Below are 20,806 nucleotides of genomic sequence, written 5' to 3' on the forward strand. Positions count from 1 at the left end.
CCATCTAGGAACTTGGAATTGAGACTCAAAAACTCTGTCTATCCAACACAAAGAGTGAGCCCTCACATAAACTATGGATGTTAGTTAATAAGAACATATTAATATTGGTTCATCAATTGTAACAAATGTACCACACCAACGTATAATGTTAATAACAGGGGAAACCGGGTGTGGGAAAGACCCACGCTATCCTTATTGCTCAATATTTCTGTAAACCTGAAACTGCTCTACAACATAAAATCCAGTCATTAAAAAAAAACCCCACATTATCTAGCCAATGTCTTTAAAACTCCAGGTATGGGGGCCACTTAAATTCGGGGCTAAGTAACATTAAATTACGGGTATCTGAGGTGTGAAATGTGAAGCTATGGTAACACACGCTTCATGGGCAGGAACTGATTCAGACTTTGGAAGCATGTACAACGTAGGGGTCTCCCCCCTCCACACACACACAAACACACACACACACACAATAGAGTGTGACGTAGAATACATATTTGGAAGAGGCTTTCTGCAAGGGAGAGATCCTAAGGCTTAAGCTTCATTAACTTGATGACAAGTCTACCTTGGGCTGTGTGTGCTGGGCAAAGAAAGCGGGTCTCCAGAGGGAGGAAGGGTAAGTCATGTAGAGATGGAGGAAAGCCAGCTGAGCTCCTCACTTTCCAGGTCTGTATTTTATTTTGTCAAGCCCGGGGTTTCTATGTGTGAATGTTGCCAACAACTTGCTCTTGTTCATTTACGCTGGCTTGCTGGGACTGAGCAAGCAGTGGACACCATAGCCCCTCACGAGGAGGAGAGAAGCCAATGGAAAGGGCTCCATTTTGTAAGTGGCACAACCAAGGCAGAAAGCCCAGTGGGGACTTGCTCAAGGCACACAGCGTGGCAGCTTCAAACAGCGCCTGCTGCTCTGGCTCAGGCCAGGGGATTCTTCGCCCTCCCCTGAGAAGCCTTAGCACCTCCCGAGAGAGCCGGTGCCTTGGGATCTCATTACTTATTCCCTGCCCATATTCCTTGTTCCCAGATCCCTTGAAATTCAACTCTGTCACCCGTGGAGGCTGAGAAATAATGAACGGACTGTGAGCAGGGGCAGGCGTCATCAGAAGATGACATTTTTGACAGTATGTCCAGAGGCCGTTGTTCATTACAGTTGCTTATTGAGACCCTCTCTTGCTTTCTGCTGGAGTGATTTGCAATGAGGGTATTTTTGAGACTTTCCCTCTGGAAGTTCCCTTCACACTTTGATGTGACAAAGGAAGTGAACAGCCTTAATTTGAGCGGTGTTCAATTGTAGGTTCCTTAAGCCCCGGAGTTAGAACGCAGTTGGACAGTGTGGCAACATGCGTGTTAACACACGTCGGAGATCTGTTAGAAAGGATGCCCACGGTGAGTGTTGGCCAATTATTGCGCCGTTACCCTGGGTGGCATGTTGTTTTAGGCCATGGCGCTGTTGCTAGTGATGTGTGTTTGCTGTTGCAATCCAGGAAGGTAGTTTAATCCCTTTTCGGCATTTGTGATTTGCCAACGCCTAACTATAGACTAAGAACAGAATCTCCAAGGGTAGAGAAAGAAACAAGTTACACAGGCATTTTCTGTGTTCTCAATGCACTGTCCATAATAGTAAATAGTAAGGAATGAAATCTCTCCCTCCTTTTTTTTTCTATTAGCAATTATAATGCTTTCAGGTCAGTTCTGGGAACCTTCTATACATTGACACAAAAGTCCTGAAAACAGTCATGCAAAGGAGGAGTGATTCCTTTCCACACTGAGGCAAGGGGGGATTAAAGCAGTGCATGTACAGTTGAGAAACTGCCAACCTAGAACTTGAACCCAGGTCTTTCTGACTACAGGGACTCAATGACCATCCTCTGCTCAACCCTCCATCATGGTACCAACCGAATGCCTTCCCACATGGGGTCCTGGAGCACCTAGACCATGTTATTCATCTTTGCATCTATAATTTCTATCTCAGTGTCTAACTGCTCCATAAATGCTTCTGAAATGAACTGAATGAATGCATTTTAACCCCAGATTTGACAGAGTTTCTCAGACTGGCATAGAAAGTGACCATCTGGGTATTCTGGTGTCCTTTCATGTGCTGGAGAAGCTTTTGGAAAGTCAATACATCTCAGCACAGTGCCTCAGGTAGCTTCATGGGTCGGATCCTCCTTGACAAGGGCCCATCTGTAGAGTCAGCATTTGGCCTATCGAGGGGACAAATTAGTTTGACATCATTGTCTCTTTTTGAGGGACAGGCACTGCCTCCTTGTCAAGAGTGAGTCATTTGCTCTTCAGCCTCCCTGCTTTGGTACAGAAGGATTAGGGTTTGTGGGTAAGTGAGTCAGCGCTTGGTTAATCAACCATTCTATGTGGCATCAGTGTTTTTGAAGTTTCGAAATAATTTCTGTGGATTCCTCTCTGCTTCTCTGCCATCTAGCACCTCCCACACCTTGGTAACTCCATCTCCTGGCACTGGTTCTTTTTCAATTTCTCCTCCACATTTCTCCTTCTGCAGCCTGATGAATCTCGGTGGGAGGAAACTGCCTCTCAAGATGTCTCTGTCAAATATTCTCTGGTAACGAGAGTGGTGCTGTATTTCCAGGTCGTTGCTATGGAGAAAGTGTATCTTCTCCTTGCTCTATTATATCTGGGCATGTTCCTAGGCTCAACTCTGAGAATGACACTAAATTTATACCCCCTTTCAAGTCTGTCATCTCTCAGTTATATAAGCAAGCTTAAGTATGCTTTTTAAGGCTTTTTTTTTTTTTTTAAATCAGCTTTCATGTTCCCTTTTTGCTGTCCAGTGTAACAGGTGGCCTCATACCATAAGTGGTTGAGGTAGAAGATGGAATTTCTCTCTTGCATCCATATTGTGTGTATTCTGCTGTTTTTTGTGTGGGAAGATACCACTCAGATTTTAGATTTATTCACATAAGTAACACAGAAATGACTAACATGCAAAGATCACTAATTCTTTCTATACTCCTCACACCCAGAGTCTGTCCTCTGCTTCTAGGCCTTATTTAACAGCATTAACAGCTCAGGCATTGATGGATTCTAGAGCCTGAATTTCTGCCCCCCTGCCCAGAGTCCTCTCTTCAGTGGAAATGATATAGAAACCTGTTTGGAAAAGCAAATAACTGAGGTAGGAAGAAAGGCTCAGAGCAGGAAACCCACTTCTGCAAGTTGCTGCAAAGATGGACAGACACAGCCCTTTCCTTTGGGGAGCTCACAGTTGAGTGGGGAAAATGTTATGTGCTTAACATACAACTAGCTGTCACTGGATCATGGGGGCCAGCACAATATGGTGACTGAGACAGCAGGCTTTGGAGATAAGATCGCAATCCTGGTCACTCAACTCTCTGTGAGGCCTTGGGCAAATTCGTAAGCCTCTCTAAATCTCATTTTCTGATCTACAAAATGAAAATAAGACTACCTCTCTACTTTTTCTTGGGTTCTTGAAAGGATTTGGAATAGAATAAGCTATAGTGTTTTTAAAGTATTTAACTCAGTGACTGCCTTGTTGGAAACGAGAGTATTGATGAAGATAGTACTCAGAAAAATGATACCCAATACTGAGTGAGTTTTATGTGGTTGTCACAGTGTAGACAGAATTGGTTTTATGTGAGTCACCGCAGTGTCTTCATTAAACTTGTTTGTGCTATCTTATAGATAAAGAGACTCAAAAACTCACTTAACGTCTTATTCATTCATGTGTATACTCACTCATTCAACAAATGTTGATTGAACTCTTCTTAAATGCTGGGCACTCTTGGGGGGGACACCACAGTGACCTTTGCCCTCAAAGGCCTTGCATTCTGACAGAGGAAACAGACCATAAACAGATGTATTCATTGGATGGTGGGCCAAACAGAAGTAAATCTCTGAGATGATGATCAGGTTTTAATTTTGCGGACTTTACCTACTATCAAGGTCTGGTTTGGCTCAAGGGATCCTTCCTTCTCAATCCTCTGGGTGCCAACATGATTACTTTTTCTGCGATCTATGGCTATGGCTCATATACCACATTTATCAATTGTTGTAATTTGAGGGTGGAGGGGGTGGGTTAAATAGGTGATGGGGATTAAGGAGGGCACTTGTGATGAACACTGGGTATTATAGGTATGGATTGAATCACTAAATTGTACAACTGAAATTAATATTACACTGTGTGTTAACCAGCTGGAATTTGAATACAAAGTGAATAAAAAAGAATTATAATTTGAGGATCCCAGTTCATATCCTCACAGAGGACTTGCTTGGACATTTTGTGTTTGTTCAGGTATTATAGTTTCAGTGCATCCATCTAAACCATTGTCTAGTGTCCACTGCTCTGGAAAACTGCCTTAATTCTTTTGGGTTTCCCCTGCAGCCCGTACCTCTATCATAGCAATTAGCCTTTGATACTGCAATTATTTGTTTACATAATTCTCTCCTCCGTTGTTCTCTGTCTACATTGAGGGCAAGGACCATCTTTTATTTCCTCACATCTAGAATCTAGTGCACATAGAACTGCATTGTATTAAGTTAACAATGAAAAAAAACCACCAATAGAAGATTTACAGATCTATGCGTATATACACAAATGCCTGTCCTAGGGAGAGCATTATAGCTGAATCACCCCATATATTTCATTTCTCAACATTGGTTTTGTCACCTGCTGTATAGGTGCTATAGACAGGCAGCTGAAACTCCTGGCTCCCTGTGGTTGGGAATGATAGTGGCCAACTTGGTATTATTAGCAGGTCTTTGTTTACATTTATCTATTTGTGTAGCCTGATTATCATATGCTATTAAGAAATATGTTCATAACACCGTCCTCTCAAAATTCTTGCTCTGGAGTGGAAACATCTTTATTTCAATATAGAGGACGATAGGCAGTGAAACCTGCCTTAAACTAACTGATTAATCAGTCTCAGTTCTAGAGAATTATTTTTCAATGCAGTATTTTTCACTGCAGTATTTATATCTCCTTTCTTCAGTTTAGCTCTCTGATGCGATTAGTCATGACAGGACTGTCATTTAGATCAACCAGCTGAATACCCCTATGTAAGTGGACCAGGGATTATTTACTTGCTCCCTGAGCTAGTCAGTTTTAGAGAACAGTGTCAGAATCTGTTCTTGGGTGAGGAGGACATAATGTAAAAATTTATCGGCAGCCTACACCTCTGTGATGTTAGGTGTATTTCCTCAAAGAGACATTTTAAATCTTCCGTGAATGCAGCGCTCTGATGATCTCTGTTTCAGACCATATTGGGCCTGGAAAGAGGTAAACTATAGAGAGTTTGGAGCTTAGCATTTGGAGTCGTCCTTAATGGACTTAAACATGCCATTTGGTTAGGAAAACAAGTCACTACAAGTCAGAGCCAGATGGAGAAGTGGGTATGAAGGCAGAATAATAAATCTGGCCCCTTTTCAAGCAAAAATCCTTTCAAAAATTTCCAACACAGGTAAGAAGAGGAGGCCAGGTGCTGTCTGGAGTAAGAAAAGGAGCGGGGACATGGAGGGCTGCACTTAGTTTCTTTGCTATTGCTCCAGACTTGTGTCATCCACACAGTCAGCTTAACACATCCATCATCCTTAGAAGGCAGTTTCTGGATCTGGTCTCATCCCTCAGCACATCCACAGCAGCTCCGCAAAGCATTCTTTGCTCATCACATGGAGTGGCCTCTAAGATGTATACTAATAAATGCCCTTATCTTTATCTCGGTTCACATCTGGTAAAGTTTCCATTTCCCCAAGTATGTGTTATCTCCCCTTGTAGATTGAGATCCTGGGGAGAGGCTTCATGGTCCACTTCTCAGTCTTTATCTGGATAAGAATCTTGTTTGTGTGACAAATGAGACCCATATTTTTCACATCAAGCTTTTATAGGAATAGTCGGTGCTTGTCTTGAAGTCAACTTCTTTATTTTGTTTTCAGTTGGCATGGATCCTATCTCTGAAAAACAACAGGCAGACCTCTTGATCCTCTGGCCCCATCTATATTCCACTGGGTGATAGGCCTCACCTTTTTTTTTTTTTAAAGCCTTATTTATTTATTTTGAGAGAAATAAAGAAAAAGGAAGAGAGGTGGGGAAGGGTAGAGAGAGAGGGAGACAGAGAATCCCAAGCAGACTCCATTCTGTCAGTACAGAGCCTGATGTGGAGCTCTGATCTCCTGAATTGTGAGAAATCAAGAGTTGGACGCTCAACTTACTGAGCCACCCAGGTGCCCTAGACCTTGCATCTTCACCAGGTGTCTGTGCCTTTGCCATAGACCATAGCCACACTACTTTGGGATCCCTGGTCCAGCTATGAGGCCATGTGACATAGCCCTGCCTGGACATACACTTGTCACCTCCTCAAATAGCAGTGGAGTCTTTGCCACCCCCTCTGTGGGGCCAGTTTCCCCGACAACTGAGAAGGACCCTCATACAGTAAGTATCTGCTTCTCAAACATGGAAGGTTTACGAAAACTACGCCACACAGGCCACCTTCAAGCTGATGCCTCATGAGGTAGCTCCCTTATCTCCCCACAATACATCAACTCAACTCCTTCAGCAGCAAGCCATTGCCTTACACCCTTAGGACCTCACCACCATGACCACGTTCTCACCACTCTGCGTGAGACTCCAGGGACTAACTCCACCAAATCTCACATCCTTGTTATACTCTGCCTGGCTAGTTGTCCATGATCTCCCCAAATCTCACCCTATTCTGCTTTGTTCATGCCACCCCCTTGTCACTAGATACAACTCTCTCAACCTATTTATGAGGTTTTGGGGAATGTCATCTCAGTGGGCAAACACACTCTGCATATTTTCAAACTCTTCCCACCTCCATCTCCTTTTCCTTCTCATCTCTTTCACCTCATTCTCATCTACTTCGTACCCTTCATTTCCTCTCCCCCAGTATAGACTGTGCCTTCTGAGAATATTACTTTATCCACACTGCTCTCAAGTGCAAGATCTGCATATATTCCCACCCGAGAGCTAAGGCCACGTCAGTGTCTTTTCACTCTCCAATGCCTGTCTCAGACCATTACTCCTCTGCCCATTTAGAAAACACCAGTCCCTTTACAGCTTGTGGCATCTGGCTTTCCCATCACCCAACCTCACTTTGCGCTCACTTGGGATGTTCATTATTTTTGGCACTTGACACCGTAACTTCTTTCCTAATCCTAATCCTGTTATCATCCTTGGTAATGTCAACGTACCATCAATTACTTCTAACTCCTACCTGCCCACACCAAAGATGTTTTCATCCACTCTTTCTTAGCCACATGGTTAAGAATGGTCACCATCTGGACCTTGCCTTCAACAGAAACATTACTGTGAGCATTATGAGTTTGAACATCCTATTCTCCAACAACAACTCCCTATCTCTGTAGCTCACTTGCATAAAATACCCCATAAAAATAATTCTTTTCTCTCATCAGGATGTAAAAGTTAGCTTTTGCTTCATAACCAGCTATGCCCAAACTTAGTGGATTAGAACAAGAGCCCATTTATTAGAGCTGAGCCCAGGTCATCAATATAGGGAATCATCAGCTGAATAAATGGGCTCTTGTTCTAATCCACTAAATTTGGGGATAGCTGGTTATGTAGCAAAAGCTAACTTTTACATCCTGATGAGAGAAAAGAATAAGCTCAAGCCGGCCTGTTCCCGGAGGAGAGACCACATGGAGAGAGACTTCAGCCATCTCAGTAGTCTCACCCATCCCAGTTGAGACCATTATCAACCAGCCAGCTCTAGCTGGCTTATTCACGTATCATTTGAAGAATTCTGACAGCAACAAAAGGAGTGTTTAAGGCTTTTAAAGTCAAGACTTGGGACTCATTTGCATATCACTTCTGCCGTTCTCTGTGTATCGAAGCAAGACGTAAGGCTAGTTCAAACCTAAAGAGGGAGAAAATAAATTTCATCTCTTGATAGAAGGAAAGTATCGAGACCAGTTTTGCTATATACGATAGGGGCTTCGATTTACTGATTCTGTTTCCTCTCTTAATACTTTGTGGTTTTATTTTCCTCTTTATCCAATTTAAATGTTTGAATGCATCATTATATCCTTTCTTTGAGTCTACACCAAATGACTTTGTCCCTGTCTCCCTCCAGTGTAGTTAATTTAGTAAATCAACAGCCCTAGAACACCATCCCTTTTTTCCTTGACTGCATAGATGCTGATGAATATTATTGGGAAAAGAATCATGTCGCTGGGATTATTTGTGGATGGAGTTTTGAGTTTTAATATTCACTCTTCTTATTTTCTTAAATAATACATGGCCCAGAGAGGCTTGACCTTTCGTTCTTTCTCTCTCCCTCTTCTCCTTTTCTGTAAATAATAAAACTTAGGCAGCATGAAAGGGAGCTGAACTCTTTTGTCCTGTACTTCAACAAAGCCATACGAGTTTCTCCAGAGGCTGTGTGTAATCATGTTTGATTGGCTGATAATTTCTGAAAGGCAAAATAAATTTTACAGTTGTCCAGATAAGCCTTAAAAAAATCCCAAATTTGATTTTTCTGAGGTCTGCCTTGGATCCATGACTTCCCTTGGAATTAGCCTGGTGATCAATGCCCCTCATGGTATAGGCAAGTTTATCACCATCAACCAGCAAATCCTTCTTCTCTGTCCTGTGCCTCCAATCTGTATTTCTTTCTACCAGTGAGCAAGAACATCTAGTCCCAAAGCCTATAGAAGTTGGCGGTTGCCTAGCAACATCATTCCCAATACAAGTTTGTGGCTTTCTAAAGTGGGGTGGTGGGGGGGGGACACTTCCTTTCACTCTCAGCTTCCTGTGAGCCTCTTGTATTTTCTTATTATGTTGATCTCTGGATGATTGAAAGCATATAAGATGATATCTGTAAAAACTCTTTCAGACAGTCTAGTGTGAATACAAGATGGGATTATTACTTCTCATTAGAACCCATTCTAATCCCTGACTCCTTACTGTAGTGTCTTTGCAGCCAGGGTATGAATCATTCATCTCCAATTTCTGGTATATTCTTCTGCTGCAAACAGAACTGCAAATGTCGGCCCCAGCAAGCAAGGGAACCGCCCCCAAATTCTTTTGTTCTTTCTTCTGGAGATAAATAGCATCTGTTTTATAGTCTGTTCTTCCCCCCCAACCCTGTCCCTCACTTCCCAAGGCATCGTATTTGTGGATGCCCCTTCATTTCCCAGTGAGTCTGATCTAGCTAATTTATTTATGTTAGCTGTTACTACACATTCTATTTGTTGAGCCACCTTAATTCTTTCTCCTTATGTTTTATGCTTTTAAAACTTTTGTGGCATACACTTGCCAAGCCAAGTGTTCTATATAGTCACTTGAAAATTGCAAAAATATTTAACTGTTGAAAGATTAATCTTCATAGATCCCACGTTTATACATGTCTTGTGATCAAAGCTGCCTTTTTCTCAGGCTATCTCTTCAAGAGTTTTGTCGTGAAAGCTGGAGACAGCGTCTCTCTCCAGAACAAAGGAAGGTTTGCTTAGCCTGGGAAGATAAAACGAGTGTCTCCCTCTGGAGCAAAGGATCAAGTTTGCTTAATGCTCATTGCAAAATATAGGGGTGCCTTTTGTTTGGGGTTCTCCTTTAACACACCCCATTGTTTATATAGGTATTTTCTGTCTCTTCACCTTGTCCTATGGGAATTGGGTCTCAGAAAACTGGTACAAATGCTGACTCTCTGGCTACTACTATTGCTATAGGTAATAGAGTCCTTTGTCTCTGAACAGGAGTCTCGTGTCTTCTGCGGCACCTATGAAATTGTGGTAAGATACTGTATTGGCTGGAAAGTCAGGTAAAATATCAGATACTTCACCGTACTACTTAGGTTCTTAGTAGCTTGATACTCACTAGCTCAGTAGACATTTGCATTAAAACATATTTAAACTTGAATATATTTCTTTTAAGGAACGTGTTTAAAATTTTTTTTAACATTGATTTATTATCGAGAAACAGAGAGAGACAGAGCATGAGGAGGGGAGGGGCAGAGAGAAGGGGAGGCACCGAATCTGACGCAAGCTCCCGGCTCTGAGCTGTCAGGACAGAGCCTGACGTGGGGCTCGAACCGAACAAACTGCTAAATAGTGACCTGAGCTGAAGTCGGACGCTTAACCGACTGAGCCACCCAGGCGCCCCAAGGAACATGTTTTTAGAGACCCGAGTTACCACATGAGTTTCTGCCAGGGGAGGAGCAAATCTGGAGTTCTTTCAGTGCAGTCATAGCATTTTATTAAGAAATAATTTTTTGAGGGGCACCTGGGTGGCTCAGTCGGTTAAGCGTCCGACTTCGGCTCAGGTCATGATCTCGCGGTTCGTGGGTTCGAGCCCCACATCAGGTTCTGTGCTGGCAGCTCAGAACCTGGAGCCTGTTTCAGATTCTGTCTCCCTCTCTCTCTGCCCCCTCCCCAGCTCATGTTCTGTCTCTCTCTGTCTCAAACATAAACTATAAAAAATTTAAAAAAAAAAGAAATAATTTTTTGAGGTCCTTGTTTCCAATAAAATTGAGTTAAAACTCCTTAGCTGGCATTGAATAGCCAAGAAAATATAGATTTGGCTGAACTTACACTTCCACATATGCTCAAAGCTTCAGAGAACTCAAATGTTGAAAGTAATCTACTGCACGTAGATGGTTCCTTTTCTAGTATTTCTCTCAGTGGATGGCATGCTCATGTATTGGCCATCCAAAAAGTGCCCGCTTGTCATTATTCATCCCTGTTCATCATCTATACCAAATCATTAGTGTCATAAATATTTCTAGCCTCTTAATTATGTTCCCTAATATCAGCTTTTACCATCAGAACTCCATGCAATGCTCAAAGAATCATTGCAGTAGCTTCTTCATTACTTTCTCCAATTCCTATGTCTGTATTTTAAATCCATCCTCCAAACTGGGCTCAGACCAGTGGGATCCATTCCAAATGTAAAACTGCTGCTATTTAAAATGCTTTAGAAGGGGCGCTGGGATGGCTCAGTCGGTTAAGCATCTGACTTCGGCTGAGGTTTGATCTCACCCTTCATGAGTTTGAGCCCCACATCACATTGTCAGTGCAGAGCCTGCTTCAGATCCTCTGTTTCCTTCTCTTTCTGTCCACCCCGCCCATTCTCTCTCTCTTAAAAATAAATAAATATTTAAAAAATTTTAAATAAAAAAAGAAAATGCTTTAGCGTTCCTCTTTCTTCAGAAAATAAGGCCCATGCACCTTAGGATGGCCTCCACGACCTGTTTCTTATGTATCTCTGGAATCATGTTTATTTTCTTTTCTGTCGGAGGCAGGATGGCTAAGTGACTAAGAGCAAGGGCTCTGGAGTCTAAGTGTCCATATTTGTATTCTGTTTGTTTCATCTGAGAGCTGAGTGACCCTGGGCAAAATTAATTAATATTCTGTAACTCTGCTTACCCATCTGTAAAGCGGGAATAAAAAAAAAAGCACCTAAAACAAAAAATCAAATGATTATTACAAAGCACTTAGTAAAGTGTCTGACACATAATAGGCATCCTATAATGTTAGTTATATTAATGCCACACTACTTGTTGCCATCGTGTCCCGTGTTCAGTTTTCAATTCTTTGTCTTGCTCTATTCTGTTTTCCCAGAATGTCCTCTCCTTCTTCACTATGACAGAGTGGTTGAAAGCGTGTGTTACGGGATGAGATTGAACTCGGTGTGGATTTCAGGACACTTTCATGCATTAACTGTGTGGCATCGTGAAGAGCTTAGTGAGGCGCTGGAAAAAATATTATCCTTCCTGTCCTTCAATATATAACTCAGGAGAAACCACCTATTTTCCAGTTATTAGTCTATTACTTCTTAGCTCCAAACTCACTCTTTTATGGTTGGTTTTGTGATGCTTGGGCCAGCACTCAACAGCCTGCATTTCTACTTTGCTGGCAGGCTCCTTGTTAGGCTTTACCTATAGGGGGTGATAGAGGGAGATTGCAGTGCTGGAGGAGGAGTAAGGGACTGGTTATTCTATGTTTTCTGGGTCCTTCCCTCTGACTGTCTGCTCTGATGAGCCAGCAACACCTCTTCACTTTAGCTGTAATTCCGTAGGATTCTCATTTCACCTTTTCACACGGCAGGAAGTGGAGTGAGGTCAGTGAGGAATTTCCCTCAGGCACAACACTGAAGGCATCACCAGAATACTCAGGAATCCAGATATATTACATCCTAATGCAATATTTTAAAAATAAAAATTAGGGACACCTGGGTGGCTCAGTCAGTCAGCATCTGACTCTTGATTTTGGCTCAGGCCATGATCTCACAAACCCCATGTTTGTGCTCTTTCTCTCTCTCTCAAAAAATAAATAAATAAATAAATAAACAAACAAACAAACAAACAAACTAAAACCAAAAATCAAAATGAAATGCAAAAAATCATGATGAACAAAATATCAACATTTTACAGACCCGTGCCAAGGTGAGGTACATTATAGCTTGAGACAAAAAGAAACATGTGTTCCCACTGGCTTTAATAGAAACAAGCTTATCAATAGTATTTTCAAAACTTACTTCTTTGCTTATTTCATTTTCAGTTGCGAGAATTACCATGTTTGATCATTTTTCCCGTCCACGGGATGATCTTTTTGAATTAGCTTAAGCTGATGTAAAATTATATAAAGTAGGTGTTGGTATAAATTAAATATTTAAATTTAAAACATTATGAATTTTAATACACCTACCTCGTGATTTTTCACTATATTTTCAACTACTTTAATGTTCTAGAAGAATTTGTTTTTTAAAGATACATATAGTATCTTTTTGTAACAAAAGTATTAGTTTTGTTGTTATTTGTGAACATTTCTTATTTCTCCCCGACTACACATCTGGGTTTTCAATCTTTGAGGATCAGGGACTGATCTTCTGGTCTTACTCATCTTCGAGATTTGGGGCCCTATGCACAGAGAATTGGAAGCACAGCAGGTCACAAAGCACCAGGCTTCTGCACAGAGGTGGAAGGCAACACTATTAAGTGCTTAAATTCTTTTTCTTTGCTCTAAAGCGTTCTTCTTCTTCTTCTTTACCACCTTCTTCTTCTTCTTCTTCTTCTTCTTCTTCTTCTTCTTCTTCTTCTTCTTCTTCTTCTTCTTTACCACCTTCTTCTTCTCCTTCTTTTCTTCTTCTTCTTCTTCTTCACCATCTCTGCCTTGGTGCTCAGTTTTGATTCTTAAAAGGGGTGATTAACTCCTCTTCCTTGTTTAGGCTGCTGAGCACAGGGTGCCATTTAAAACAGTCAAGAGCAATCTCTTCCCCTGAGTTAGAAAGAAAGCGATTTCCAGGAAGCAGAAGAGCCCTATGGTACATTTGTCGGTGGGAGCCAAATAGTCCTGCCGTGAATGGCTTTGTGAACAAGCCATTTTCCCCACTGAAGAGACAGGGTCCTGGCAAGATCCATTAACGAAGGGGCCATGATATTTGGGACCAGTGGGGATATTCTGCTTACTTCTATAGCAATAAAAACACCTTCCACAAGACCGAAACATTAGGAACTGTCCTTCCCCAGCCTCCCACAGGCCCCAACTTTGTTCTTTTAGAAAAGTCAGAGCCCACTGAGCCTGGGGTTATTTTGTTAAAAGTTTGTTTGTTTATAAAACATAAAGGCAGTATCTTCAAACTGGAAACCAACTGATTTCAGACTACAAAAAGAATTTTCCAAAAACAAATGTACAAGGTCAAGTTTCAGCATCACAGAAGGGGTAATTTAGCAAACTTGGCCAACCACAATAGAGGATGGCATATTAAATTACTGCTGTGGAAAAGGAATTTGCATTCATAGACCTCAGACAGCCCTGGCCCCTCAAGTGTAGTTTGAGCTGAGAGCTTTCTCTGAGAAGCTCGCATCTTCATTATACCGACTGCTGACCTACTTTCAGCTCTTTCTCCAGAAGAGTAGACGGAATGAGCAGAGTAATGCAGGTCATAGAAGAGAGTCTTGTACCTCGGTGTATTTATGTGCCTACTGGTGTGCCTTGCTTCCCCAGACCAGGACCATGGCTGATTTAATTCACAACTTACCATCATTGTTTATTGCAGAATGGATGAAAGACCCAAAGTATCACAGTGGGCTTGTTGTCCTTCCCTTCAGAGGCTCAGAGGCATTTCTTTTAGAGGCAGACGTACTTACTCTCCTTTCATCACTAAGACGCTCTTTTCAGTTCACTAGTGCAGATAAAGGAGACCTGATACACACCTAGAGAAAAACAAATCTCCCTAGCTCGATTTAATTCTTATCGTACTTTTCCATCTATCCATCCGTTCATCCATCTAGCATTTATTGAGAGCATACTATGTGCTGGCACCAAGCCAGGAGCTGGTCTGTAGCATCAGTGGGAAATTCACAATTTCTGCCCCTAAGCAACAGACTAGTTTGCCTCTGCAACTATTCAAGCCTCAGTGAATTACCGTATTCCCGGATGTTTGGAAGGCTCTCTTATATGAGAGCTCTAAAATGAGAAGATGTACTTCACGAACTCAGCCAAACCTTCAAAAATTTGGACCTGAGAATGTCACGCAAAACTAAAGGTGTTTTTAAAATATCACAGTGGCTGGGGCGCCTGCGTGGCTTAGTTGGTTAAGCGTCTGACTTTCGCCTAGGTCATGATCTCGCGGTTCGTGGGTTCGAGCCCCGCGTCGGGCTCTGTGCTGACTGCCAGCTCAGAGCCTGGAGCCAATTTCAGAGTCTGTGTTTCCCTCTCTCTCTGACCCTCCCCTGCTCGTGCTATCTCTCTTTCTGTCCTAGAAATATTAAAAAAAATAAATAAATAAAATATCATAGTGGCCCCCTATCTTTCCACCAAAATCAAAATCAGTGGTTTCAGCCAGAGGTGCTCTTGCCTTCTAGGGGACATTTTCCAACATATGGAGATATGTTTTATTGTCACGACTGGGGAGGGGTGCCACGAACACTTGCAGAGAGGCCAGGGATGCTGCCAAACATGCTGCAATGGTGCCCTGTGCTCAGTGAGCCAAGTACTCAGTACCCCCAACCAAGGGTACTGACCCAAACCGTCACTAGTGCTGTTTGAGAAACCTTGCTTTTTTTTTTTAATTTTAATTTTTGTTATTATTTTTAAATGCTTATTTACTTTTGAGAGAGAGAGACTTGCGTGCAAGTGGGGAAGGGGCAGAAAGAGAGGGAGACACAGAATCTGAAGCAGGCTCCAGGCTCTGAACTGTCAGCCCAGAGCCAGATGCAGGGCTCGAACCCACGAACTGAGAGATCATGACCTGAGCTGAAGTCTGATGCTCAAACGACTGAGCCACCCAGGTGCCCCACCCTGCCATAATGACCCTTTTTTCCCCCTATTTTTAATTAAAATGGATAACTTTATTTTGAAAGGCAATGTTATTTGGCGAGTTCATAATTTACATTTCGCATTAACAATGATAAGTCATAATTGGAATTTACATTTACCTTGACTATAGGAACTTTACCGTTGCAACAGCCTCTCACTTATCACATCCGATGCTGGAAGGGAGCTAGTGTTTGGAGCCTAAGCGGTTCTGGCTGACTCCAGCTTGCTGGCAGCCCTTTTGATCTTCAATTTCCTGCCTCTAATGGGCTCAGCAGACATTTGGGTTTCTGCCCATTCACCTCTCTGCCTCTTTCTCAGAAATGTCCTGGGAACCTACTTCAGAGACAGAATCTGGAACCAAAAGGCAAGACTTAATCAAGGTCACTCAACAGGGCTTGCACCCGGGGCTTTCTGCCTCTCCTGAGCTGGCTCATTATTTACTAGCCCCTTTGGTGGGGGGCGTTGTATAATACAAATCAGAAAAGACCATCACCTGTAGCCCACCTAAGTGTTTGAAGGTTAACTTTAGTCACGCAGGTGCTTTATACTTGCTTATTTCCTTTAAAAACTCTATGGAGGATTAAGAGAACTTTCAACCAGGATGACAAGAAAGGAAATTGAATATTTTTAAAGCTCTGTTGTATTTTTCGTGCTCGCTTCGGCAGCACATATACCAAAATTGGAACGATACAGAGAAGATTAGCATGGCCCCTGCGCAAGGATGACACGCAAATTCGTAAAGCTCTGTTGTATTTTTCTCCAAGCATGAAAATATTCCTTTAAAAATTCTGTGTGCTTGAGGAAGCTTGGATCAAGAATACATTTTGGTGAAGTCATTAACTTATCACAATTTGATCAAACAAAAGGACTTGGTATTGCATCTATTAGGAATCTCCTAAGGGTCGAAAGATCGATTCCAGTCAAAGAAACTGGGCTACAAAAAGAAGAGTCAGGATGTCTAATGAGGAATGTAATAGATCAACTGTCAGGAAGTTTTTAAAAAAATGATATGAAAGGACTTGGTTTTGGTTACAGGGATCATCAGTTAAAGTGACAATCTTTATAAAGGTAATAGAATTCCCAGCTTAGTTGGGCCAGTTACCTGTTTTCCTTATTCAGGAGGGAAGAAGTTATAATCTAATACAGAGATCAGGAAGCATCCTCCCCCCGCTCCCTTTCCTCCTTATGTACCTTCTTTTCTTCTCATTTTTCTTCTCTTCTTTCTTTTTTGGGACCACTGCAGTTCAGACAGTACTTGGTGTCAAAGACATACTGAAAGCAATCAACATTGCCTAACCTGCTCTGTTCAAAACCTGACCCTGAGAGCGGGACCTTCCGTGTTACTGACTCTACAGAGAAAGAGACCAAGGTGGTTTGCTGTTTTGCAGTGTCATTTTGAGTTCAGCATGACAAAACATTTACTTGCAGTGACTGCAGTGAAAGGTGATTTGGAGAGTTTAAAATTCAATAACTCAGCCTTTAGTGATCTTCACCATCTCCACCTCCTTCCTTTACCTCTTCTCTTGACCCCTAGGATTGACTTATATTCTCATCACGGGAGCCTGACTCAGGATTAAGTTGCATAGTCTACGGAAAGAGTGCCAAGGTTTTAATTTTTTTATATCACTTTAAAATGCAAATGAATTTTTAGTGGTGAATAAATTTGATTTAGTGGTAAGTAAATTTCTCTTTCCTGGGTTATGAAATTTGAGTGCCTAATTTCATGACAAAACAACTCAGCAGCCAAGGGTGTTTCTTAATTATCCTTTCATCTGAATGCTGCCTGCTCTAATTTTTTATGCTAAAAAAGGATACATTGAATAACCTAAAGGTATGCCTTCTAAACATGGCTCCTGCAAAAGTTAAATAACTTAATGATGCATTTTCTCCTTTTGGCTGAAGCCAGTGTTTCTTCATGCAATTCACAATTGCTTTCTGTTAGAAAGCGTGACTTTGTGTATTAGAATAGAATTTAATCCAGTTTAATAATTTAACCCAATGCATGGGCAATTAGTAGGATATACCCAATGATTCAACGATATGACTCAAAGAACACAAAGGCCAGGGGGCGTCTGTCATTACATATCATGCGTAAACATTCTCCTTCCAGAAGACAGTTTAGTGGTCCTTTAAAATCATCTGAAATTAGCTAATGTAGACTGATTTATATCTGCTTTCTGTTTGAATAAGTCTATGAATTATAGGTTCAGGGCTCAAAAATCAGAGCAGAAGGTCTGAAGTCTCAGACCAGGTGGCAACAAGTCACAGTTGATATTTATACCAAATTATATGAATATGTTCATAAATTTTTCAATCAATTAATTAATTATAGAGAGAAGACACACAGTTTTCAACACATTCTCAGAGGTTCATGAACTAAAAGAAATTACTACCTCTCTGAACATCTGTGTGATAACTGACATTTTCCAGATTAACACTAGAATGTGAAGTCCAAAAGGGCACTCATTTTGTCTGTTTTGTTAACTGCTCTATCCCCAGTACCTGGAACATCGGAATACTTAATAAACACTTGTTAAATGAAGAAATGAATCACACAAAAGCACCGCAAGATCTCAGTGGTTCTATCAAATAGCTGAGCAGGGGTGCGTGGGTGGCTCAGTCAGGTAAGCATCCGACTTTGGCTCAGGTCATGATCTCTCAGTTTGAGCCCCACATCTGGCTCTGTGTGGACAGCTCAGAGCCTGAAGCCTGCTTTGGATTCTGTGTCTCCCTCTCTCTGTGCTCCTCCCCTGTTCACGCTCTGTCTCTGTCTCTCAAAAAGAAACATTAAAAAAAAATAGCTGGACAAGATCAAATATTTTTAAATAAAAGTCAAATGCTGTTGATTCCTTTTTTTTAAAAAAAAAACAATTTTTAAAAAAAAATTACAACTGGTAATCCAAATCTGATTAAGGTTAATTAAACAGAATATTCAGGCAGCTAAAAACCTTTAATTTTGCAAATGTTCGGCTGACTGGCAGTCTCTCCACTTTTAATTTCATCCATTGGTTCACGTTGTCCAAGAAAAATCTGTGGTTTTCTCTTTATCTTGTAAATTACACATTTGTTTATCAATTGTTTCCAAGTATGGACAAGATCAAGCCATACAGTTAGCCCTTCCTCCTTCTGATGACTTTGGAGTGCCTCCTTGGGGCAAACCTTTTGAAATTTCATTCATTTAACCACGCACTTACTTATTGCCTGCACATGTTTCAACAGGAGTGTATTGATCCCTTTACTGTTCAAGGGTTCAAGGACATTTTTTTTTTTCCTAACTTGTGACCTCACCTCTTTTCCTGTCCCCAAATGACTTTCAGTGCCACAATTTTGGGGCACAGAACATGTACTTTTAATAATTAGAAGATTGAGGATGACAAGCGACATGGTATGTCTATACAAGAACATTTTAAAATAAACTGTATTCTTAACAAACTGTTAAGAATTAACTGTTTTCTTAACAAATACAATTCTTGATTTCTTATTTTAAAAATAAAAGAGTAAAAGATATAATGGTATCGATTATAAAAGAGTAATAGTACAGAAAATTTAAAAGTAAATTTAAAGTACTCCATGGGAATTGCTTATCATATTGCCATTTTATACAGAAAGTTCAAAATCAGTGGATTGAAGTGGAAATTGGAGGGGTCATTAGAAATAAGCAAATCAGGCAGAAGCAAATTACAAAGACCATGTAAAAAGTATAGGGACTCAAATGTATCCATTCCTCCCTTTGGGGGCAAATTAAATACTGGTCTTTCACAGTCCCTGGGTTATCTTGTAAATTTCATGGTTCTTGATCAACTGGTTCTTCCTTAGTGTATGTTTCATGTCATTTCAGTTTAAATTGATTCAAATTGGGGCACCTTGAGGTTTTCATTGTTAGTATTGAGTTCCCATGAAAGTATTTAACTTTTCATACCTAATGGCAGTGGCCACAAGGATTAACTTGGTTATCATCCAAAAAGGAGACAATCACATAGACTCTGGACTTTCATTATATATCTCTTTCAACAGTCTTGTACCATATAATACTATTTTTAATCTTTTACTTTGAAATAATTTTAGACTTACAAAAAGCTCAAAAATAAGGGGCATTTGGGTGGCTCAGTCTGTTAAGCGTCCAACTTCGGCTCAGGTCATGATCTGACAGTTTGTGGGTTCAAGGCCTGCATTGGACTCTGTGCTGACAGCTGGGAGCCTGGAGCCTGCTTTGGATTCTGTGTCTCCCTCTCTCTCTCTACCCCTACCCTGCTCATGCTCTGTCTCTCCCTGTCTCTCAAAAATAAATAAACGTTAAAAAACTTTAAAAAAAAATAGTGCAGAGCACTCCATATACCTTTCCCCCAGCTTCCCCTAATTTTAACATCTTGGTTTTCTTTCTCTTTTTTGAAATGTACTTGAAATAGGTTATAGTAGTTTCAAGTGTAGAACATAGTGATTCAACAATTATATATGTGCTTGATTGATGAGATGAACGAAAAAGCCATACATGAAAAGTTCAACAATCAATTTGCTATTCAGATTGGAAAAGATTTATTGGAAGAGTCATTTGTGGCATCTCTAAGCTCTACTTCCCTTACCATACTACTCCCTCTTCACTCCAAAAAAAGGGAGAGAAACCCTTGGCTGTCTGTTGTCTGGTTGTTTAAATACCCACTGGAGCCTCACTGCCAGTGAAATGAGCATGTGCCTCTGGCCCATCTGAATTTAATCTAAGAGGGCTCCTCACTGGTAGTTGAGAACAGATAATTACTGCATTAAGTTGTGGAATGTCTGTGGCACTTGCATTGCTTTCTGAAGGAAAAGACAAGATCTAACGAGGCCCTTTATGTCTGCCAAGCTTCAGGACAGGAAACATTATACTGGCTGTGGGTAGATCCAGTATTTTATCATGCTAAGATAGACTCACCCGCTGGGCAGCCAGAGTAAATATTCTCCAAGCCTTGGCTGGTCTACAAGCCCAGAGCCTTCACTCCATTCCCCTCAAAACTTTGCCACCTTTAACCAATATATATATATAATAATTATTATTATTATTAGAGTCATGTTATTTTCTTTCTCTTAAGTGAATCCACTTTTACATGTGAGAACTAAATAGATCCATGTGTAGTGAACCATATACATTGCCAGACTTATCTGTAATTTTAGGAAATTTTAAGGAGCAATGTAGAGGTTGGTATAGAGAACAATAATATGCAGGAGACCTTGGATTGTTTGCGAATAGTCTCTGTGGATATTGTCAAAATGGTTAAACCAGCAGAGGCAACGTACATTTAAACAAAAAATCACATTGTTCTGTGTCTGAAACTGAAAATGGCAGGGTGCTTTTTCATCCATTACTTGTCACTGGAATATTTTCATCTTTTTGCCTCTGGGCATTAAAATGCAACTTATCCACGATCCACAAAACCCAATTGCATAAACAATAAAAAGACGAATGGTCAGACAACACAGGGCTGGCTTTGCAATTAGTTTAGTAAAATGCAGATACAATGAAAATGCTTGTGTCAGAGCGATTTACATCATAATA

General features: G+C 41.0%; 1 non-coding gene across 1 annotated transcript; it reads left to right on the plus strand.

Annotated features, from left to right (window-relative positions):
* The first annotated feature begins 15,925 nt into the window (after positions 1-15,925).
* Positions 15,926-16,032, plus strand: LOC120235148. The gene has a single exon (XR_005529318.1). It is a non-coding gene; the product is annotated as a U6 spliceosomal RNA (small nuclear RNA).
* Positions 16,033-20,806: the final 4,774 nt, after the last annotated feature.

Source organism: Hyaena hyaena, unplaced genomic scaffold (genome assembly GCF_003009895.1).
Source record: "Hyaena hyaena isolate Hyena2069 unplaced genomic scaffold, ASM300989v1 scaffold_122, whole genome shotgun sequence".
In the NCBI taxonomy this organism is placed as follows: domain Eukaryota; kingdom Metazoa; phylum Chordata; class Mammalia; order Carnivora; family Hyaenidae; genus Hyaena; species Hyaena hyaena.